Source organism: Lathyrus oleraceus, chromosome 2, assembly GCF_024323335.1.
Source record: "Lathyrus oleraceus cultivar Zhongwan6 chromosome 2, CAAS_Psat_ZW6_1.0, whole genome shotgun sequence".
Taxonomy (NCBI): Eukaryota; Viridiplantae; Streptophyta; class Magnoliopsida; order Fabales; family Fabaceae; genus Lathyrus; species Lathyrus oleraceus.
Window position 1 is genome coordinate 38,879,023 of NC_066580.1, and position 7,271 is coordinate 38,886,293.

The following is a 7,271-nucleotide window of genomic DNA, read 5'->3' on the forward strand; positions in this document are numbered from 1 at the left end:
AAGATCTGAAGTGTAACCCCTTGTTGTTACAAAATCTTCATAGTCAGGCACCCGCTCCTCACTCCTTTCATCAGAATCATAATAATACATTCTTTGTGGCACTTTTCTTTTCTTCTTCTTTTGTTTCTTCTTGCGTATCCTCACCCATGATGCTTCATGTGTGATGACCGACCTAGTTGGTTGGGTTTCTTCCACCGGTTTCTACGTTTGAGGTGCTGAAACTTCAGTATGCATGGTGATTGTCGATGTCTTGCTTGGAGAACCTATTATGCTTGAAGAAAAGTAGAGGTGGATGAAAAGATGAGAAATATGGTTATGATGGACTGTTTGTATAAGAAAGATGTGTGTCTTGAATATTGCAAATGGTAAATTAAAACATACAAGCCTTTAATGCTTGCAATGATGACATCTGATGGTTGATATTCTTGAATGTCGTGTGACATCTTGAGAAACACATAAAACAGTTTAATCATTTTAGCCGCTTCTCAGTATTGGGAAGAGTAAAGGTTGTTCATGTTATGTTTTTACCAAGTTTAATCCTTCCTATATATTCCTTTGTGTTGATAAACATTTTTTGTCCTCTTCTATGCTGACGTGTTCATTTTTTATTGATGACAAAAGAGGGAGAAAATTATGGGAATATTTAAGAAGGTTAAAGTATTTTATAATGCTTTTAATTAATTCTGAACCTTGTTCACTCAATATCATTTTGATATTAATTTCTTTTGAATGAATTTAATATCACTGAGCTTAAATTACTAGTTCTGATTTAGTAAAGAGAAGAATTTAAGAAAAAACTTACAAACCTTACCTTAATGAACTGTCAAGACTAAAGGAAAAACTTACAAACCTCAACCTAAGGTCTGTTAAACTAAGAGGGGGCTTACAAACCTCAAACTTGGATGTTAGACTTTATTGATTAAAATTATAGGATTAAATTAACATAGATAAGGAGTTAAGAAGAACTTACAAACCTCGTTTTAATGGACTATCATACTTAGGGGGAGCTTACAAGCCTCGTCTTAAGTGTGTAGGATCACAAGCATATAACTAATGTTGGTTGTTAGTATACATGGAGAAGTAACTTAAAGTCTGATTCTGATTGATTAGAACTAGAACTAGTTCATCACTCTGAAGGCATCAGACTTTGGCCTCATGACCCAACTTCTAATGACAACTCAAACTTTGATGGTGTGGAGAGCAGTTGATTTGTACACTAATTTAAAGAAGTCTTGTATAATCAAAGTCCCAAATTTCTTGATAAATGATGCTTGATCTGACTATATATAAAATATAGTATGTCGGGTACTTGACTGCAAGTGCACAGTCTAGTCGCTTTAGTTTTAAAAGATATCGATCCCACAGGGACCTATGGTCAAACTAGTGTTACTAACGTCACTATGTTTATCTAAGTGAATGATTAGTAGAAGTTCAGGGGCAAAATAGTAAATCTAAGGGAAATGTAGTTTTAAGAAATAATTGATGGAAGGAATCAATATGCAACGCATTAATTGTCAGGGATTCGATAAGTCACCGGTGAATAGTTTAAATGCCAAATATCTCTCAGTAGAAAATATTTATTTAAAAAGCTTTATCTCACACTCTCGTGATTGTTGATTCGGCCTATAGCTTTAAGTCAGAATGTACGCTCTCGCTGTCCCATTTGAAGTTAAAATTACTTTTTGAAAATAAATAAGTTCTAATTGTTTTTAAAGTGCTCTCGCTGTTTTTAAACTCAATGCCTAATTTTTACTATCCAGCTCGAATCTCACGCTCTCGCGATTGTTGGTTCTCACCTTAGTTAATTTCCCACTCTCGTGGCAAAATCGTATTAAATAGCTTTTCACGCTTTTGTGATAAAGTTAATTAAATTTGAATTAAAAACTCCAGCCTAAAAGATTGTTTGAGAAAAAGGGTTTTCACCGATTATTACTAAATCTCATCTAATTAAATTGCTACATATCGATACCGGTAATTTAGTCGGACATGTTAAATAAGGAAAACACAGCGCATAAACAGATCAACAGTGCGGCAAACATAATTATAATAATAATTTGGCAATAATAATAATAGTTCAATAAAAACCTGGAGATCGAAGTAACAGAGTATAGCGATTCTTGGAGTACTTGAGCAGTCCTCCACAAGTCGGTAGGCTTTGATTCTTCAATACAAATTACTTACTAAAATTAAATAAAGTGTAGTAGTTCCCCAGTGTAGGAAACTACTACTATGACTAACTGGAAAACGGAAGGAAAAGGGAAAAACGGAATTCTAAAAAGAATGGAGAATAAACTAAGGCAACGGAAACAAGGTTGCTGAAAAGAAAATACTAAAAAGCTATAAAGCTGTAAAAACTAAATTGCAGAGCGTAAGTGTGAATGTAGGCCTCCCCAATTTTTCCCATTTTGGTCCTTTATATAGTACTCCTTTAGGTCTTGGTGGTTGAGATATTCAAGGGAGACTTGGTTTGAATGAGGAATCCGTGGGAGTAAGTTGTTGGAGGGAATTTAGGCACGTTTGGGTGCCTGTGGCTGACTGTTTCAAAGCGCATATTGTGGCCGTGTGACGCTCGTCATGGGCCTGTGACGGTCGTCACAGTCTGGGTCATGACGAGCGTCATGAATCTATGACGGTCGTCACATCAGCAAATTCTGCATATTCTGGTTTTCTTCTTTTTCCTATGCTTTCTCATCTGTTTCTTCTTCTTTTTCTTCCTTTTTCTCATTTTGCTCATTAATGCTTGGAGATTTAAATACCTGCATAAACAACTCAAATACTTGCGGAATAATCGGGATATTAATTGAAATGGTGTGATCTTTGAGTGTAAATCAAGGCAATTATCTGATGTGTTTTCGCGTTATCAAACTCCCCTAAACTTGAATCTTTGCTTGTCTTCAAGCAAATACAATTTGAAAACAAAGTTAAGCGCGAATACATTACCCATTCGTACGTGGTTGTCAGGTAGATGGTTAGGATGGCCGATATTCGAGTAAAACACTAAAGGTACTGTGACGACACGAGCTTTCAGCTTTAGCATAGATCTCTCCTTTGCACAAGCCAGTCCGAATCATGCCATTATAGCTCAACCTAGTGTCTCTATTTCTATTTCACCCGGTTTCATTCTAGCGCAATCACATTAAGCCATTTGCCTCTGCACGCACTTAGTGAAGTAGCCGGTTAGTGACTTTGATCCTTTTCTCAGCACGGGGGTCTGGTACACTAGTGTGGCACCCATTTATATATCCCCTTTTGGAAGGTTGTGGGGGATCGAGTCGTAGTTCGCCCTACCGAGTCCAGTACCAGGTACCTCTGGACCAACCAATTGGGGTTTTCGTTCCTTCTTTTTTCCATAACTTTGCAACCTTTTGTATGGTTCTTTTATCAATTTCTTGATAGCAACAGCATGAAGGAATTTCTTAACTTGTAGGAATCAAACACTTATATTCATCGGCTCTCTACGTGGTTTGCGCTTGAGACGGTGCTGACTGCTAGTATAAACTACTAGGGGTTAATCTAGAATGGAGACTTAAGGTGTCAGTATAATGGTTATTCAAACTGATCTCGTAGAAGTGAGGGATCTAGGGTGTCGGGACGGTATCAATCTTGTTAGATCTTTCTCAGTTTTCCTAACAAAACCTCCGCAAGATAGCCTATATACTCGTAGGGTATGCATTTAATCTTAAGGAAAAAAATTTGTTATGCCAAAATATGTATAAATGATTGAAAAGGACAAACAAATTTTTTCGTATTGGATGAAAATATTAGCAATAGAAACAAGTAGAGGAGTGATAAGGATTTCCTCCCACATTTAAACAATGCATTGTCCTCAATGCGATAGTGTACAAAATAAAATAAAAAGAAACAAAAATCACTGCTCGTCGTTACGCTGTTGGCTTCTGCGTGCTCTGGCTCTTGCTCTTGCGCGCTCACCTCTTCCTCGCAGGGTAGGATCCAATCCTACATGCTGAGTGTACTCTTGGATGGCATCTACGCGATAAGTCAGGGCACTCATCTGGTCTGAAAGTTCTGCCATCCCCTGATCATGCCAGTTAGCATAATCGTGCTGATCCCACTGTATTTGCTGGATCGCTTGCATCATTTCCGCTTGGCGATCTTCCATCCTTTGGTTGTGTCGCAACATCTCGGCGTAGATGTTTTCCATGGAGGCGGGTCTTTGTTCGCTTCTCCGCTGTCCTCGGGAAGAAGTCTCTGCAGCGTGCTTTTAAGGTGGTTGAGGCATGCATCTGTCAAGCTCCTCCTCGACTTCATCTGCACCATTACCAGGATTTCCATCATTTGGCTCGGGGGCATCCAGATCAAAAATCCAATTTGCCATTTCTCTTTGATCTGTGCGGTTCCTGTTGGGCATGATGATGCTTCTAACTACCTTGTTTCTGACAATAGGATGATACTTCCCGTCATCTCTCGCTTTGATCAGGTGTGAAGCACGACAGTAGTCAATGTCGAGGAATTCTGCTTCCAAGGCTGGTAAGTTGTCTGGCCTATCTCCCAGGTTCAAGCCTAATGCTATGGAGGTAATGATTCCCCCACAACAAAACGCCTGGCTACCTCTCATGCATGCAGCCTGGATGTTGGCTAGTAGGAAAGGAGTAACATTGAACGCAATTTGGGCAAACACACAGTGAAGAAGGAAAAGTTCCTTGGAGTTTACCTTATGGTTGCTGACTCTTCCAAAAACGGTGTGCCCCAGGACTCGATGAAAGTATCTAATGGTTGGGTTGTGAATAAATGTTGCGTTAAGCGTATCCCAGCTTGTTGCGTTCATGTTGGTGAGGTTGTGCCAAACTGGGAATGCTATCTCTGACCATCCTTCTGGGATGTAGTAGTGGATTCCTTCTCCATGTCGGAAACCAAGCATTCTCGCTATTTGGGTTTGATTTAGGGAGTACTCGGTGTCGAACATTCTAAATATGGCGACACCGGTGAGATATTGGGTAGCGCCAGGGGGTGTGATATAGGAGTAGGAACTCAGAAATTCCAGGGTCAGCGCTTCGTAGGTTGGCTGCGGCGTGGTACAGAGTTGCGTTAAGCTGGAGTTTGTTAACATCCACTCCACGCCCTCCAAAAGTCCTAACTTTGTCAGGCATTCATGATCAACATACCTCATAGCTTGAACGGAGCGTTGGTAGAACTTGAGGTAGTTGCTTCTTTGGCGTTCGACGGCTTCTCCATTTCGGAATACGACAGTTGATAGGTCGGGAGTAGCTCTTTCTTGACGGGCCATTTGTAAGGTTTATGAAACTTTTGGTATTGGTGGGTGGGAAGGAATATTTGTGAGTTACACGCTTGAAGAAAATGTAAAGAATTTAATAGATGGAGAGCAGAATGGTAATGAGAGTGGTAATTGATGAGGAAGAAGGGAGAAAGAGCACCTGCATTTATAGGAGAGCTCTCTGGAATTCGTGACGGTCATCACAGGGGTGTGACGGTCGTTACGCGCAACGGATGCATAACAGTCGTCTGCAACGGTCAGATGCTCGTAACGGTCATTTGCATGCCGTGAGACGATCGTGGCAGATCCGTGACGCTCGTCACGTTTTTGAGACGGGCGTCACCCTATATGTGACGGTCGTCACACGCTGAGTTTCAATTTTTCAACACTGGTTGCAGCAGCATATGATAACAGCATAATAATGATGACTAAGCAATTGAATTTTAATAGCATAAATGAAATAAATAAATAAATAAATGAATAAGTAGAAATAAATGAATTGCAAATGAATTAATAGATTGAAATTAAATGTAACATAGGAAAAAATTGTAGCGATAACATAGCAAACAAAAGCAATAAAATAACAAAGGTAGTAAAATAAATGTGCTTCCTCCCCACACAAAACAAAGCAGTGTCCTCATTGCTTAGTGCGAGTAGGAGAAATCAGTGGTCAGTAGTATTAGCCACGGTTTTGTCCCAAGGCAGCTACAACTTTGTTCAGATGATGAAACTGCTCAATGGCTATATCCATCAGGCCTAGGACATCAAATCGTATGAGCTTTATCTCTTCTTTCACAAATGTGATGTCAGCTTGAAAGCCATTCAGACGGGTGATGAGCATGGCATGATTATCAGCAAATGATGGAGGAACCGGTTCATCAATGTTATAATAGTTGGGAGGTGTTTCAGGGTCAGATTCTTCCATATGGATCGGGTCATTGATATACTCATACTTGGGCGGTGTCGCGGGAGGTGAAGGTGGATCAATAGGGTGTTCATCTAAGTCATAAAGCCAGTTATCGCGGTTGTGAACACTCGTTTTCTCATGGTTAGGCAAGGTAAATAGTCAAACCACTTCGTTACTGATTAGATAATCAAAGGTATCCGTCCTAACGTTACCTATGATTCTGCGGTTAAAGCAAAATTCGATATCCATGGGTCGGATATTTCCAAAAGGTACAAGCTCATAAAGTGGGCGTACAAGTCCGATGGCGTCTGCTATCATGGTTACTAGGCCACCTATGATTATTGGGGTACGGTTATTCTTAGCGAGGTAGACAAATCTTTCCATCATGAATGTCACGATATTGACATGTCGACCTTGATCGACACATAGCAAGATGAAGAGTTCATCGCGGGACACTAAGGTGTTATTCTCTTCCTTACCAAATAAGGTGTGGGCTAGTATTTTATGAAAGTATCGAATAACAGGGTTATGGATCTTTTGTGAGTGCATCTCATTCGGGTTAGGGTTGGACTCTCCAGTTATGCTACCCCAAAAGTCATCTAGGTCGATATCATCGATTAGGTCCTCCTGGCGGGTAGTAAAAATGAAAGGGCCACTAGGGAATCCTAGGAGGTCAGCAAGGTCTCGACGGGTATAGGTGAAGTCCATGCTAAATAACCTAAAGGATATCAACCCTTTGTTAAGTCCGTAACCATGTTCGGGGTTGTATACAAGGGAGCTCAGGAATTCTAAGGTTAGTTCACGGTACGTGACAAACCGTCTCTTAATGGTTGCGTTCTCCCACCCAAGCTGGTTAAACATAAATAGGATGCTATCTCGGATGCCTAATTTATCCATGGTCGGTCCATCATAATATATGGTCAATGCCATATCCTTCCGGGCTAGATAATCATACCGCCTTCGTTGAACTCTGCCTCTGAAAATTGTCTCTATTTGTTGCATGATGAAAGTAATTAACTAACTAGTTAGTAATTTTCCTCTTTATCAGTATCCAATATGTCTAAGTTAGTTACTAGAAGCAACAAGAGTGACTGCAAAGAATCAAGAAGAGGGGAGCAAACAAAATAAAGA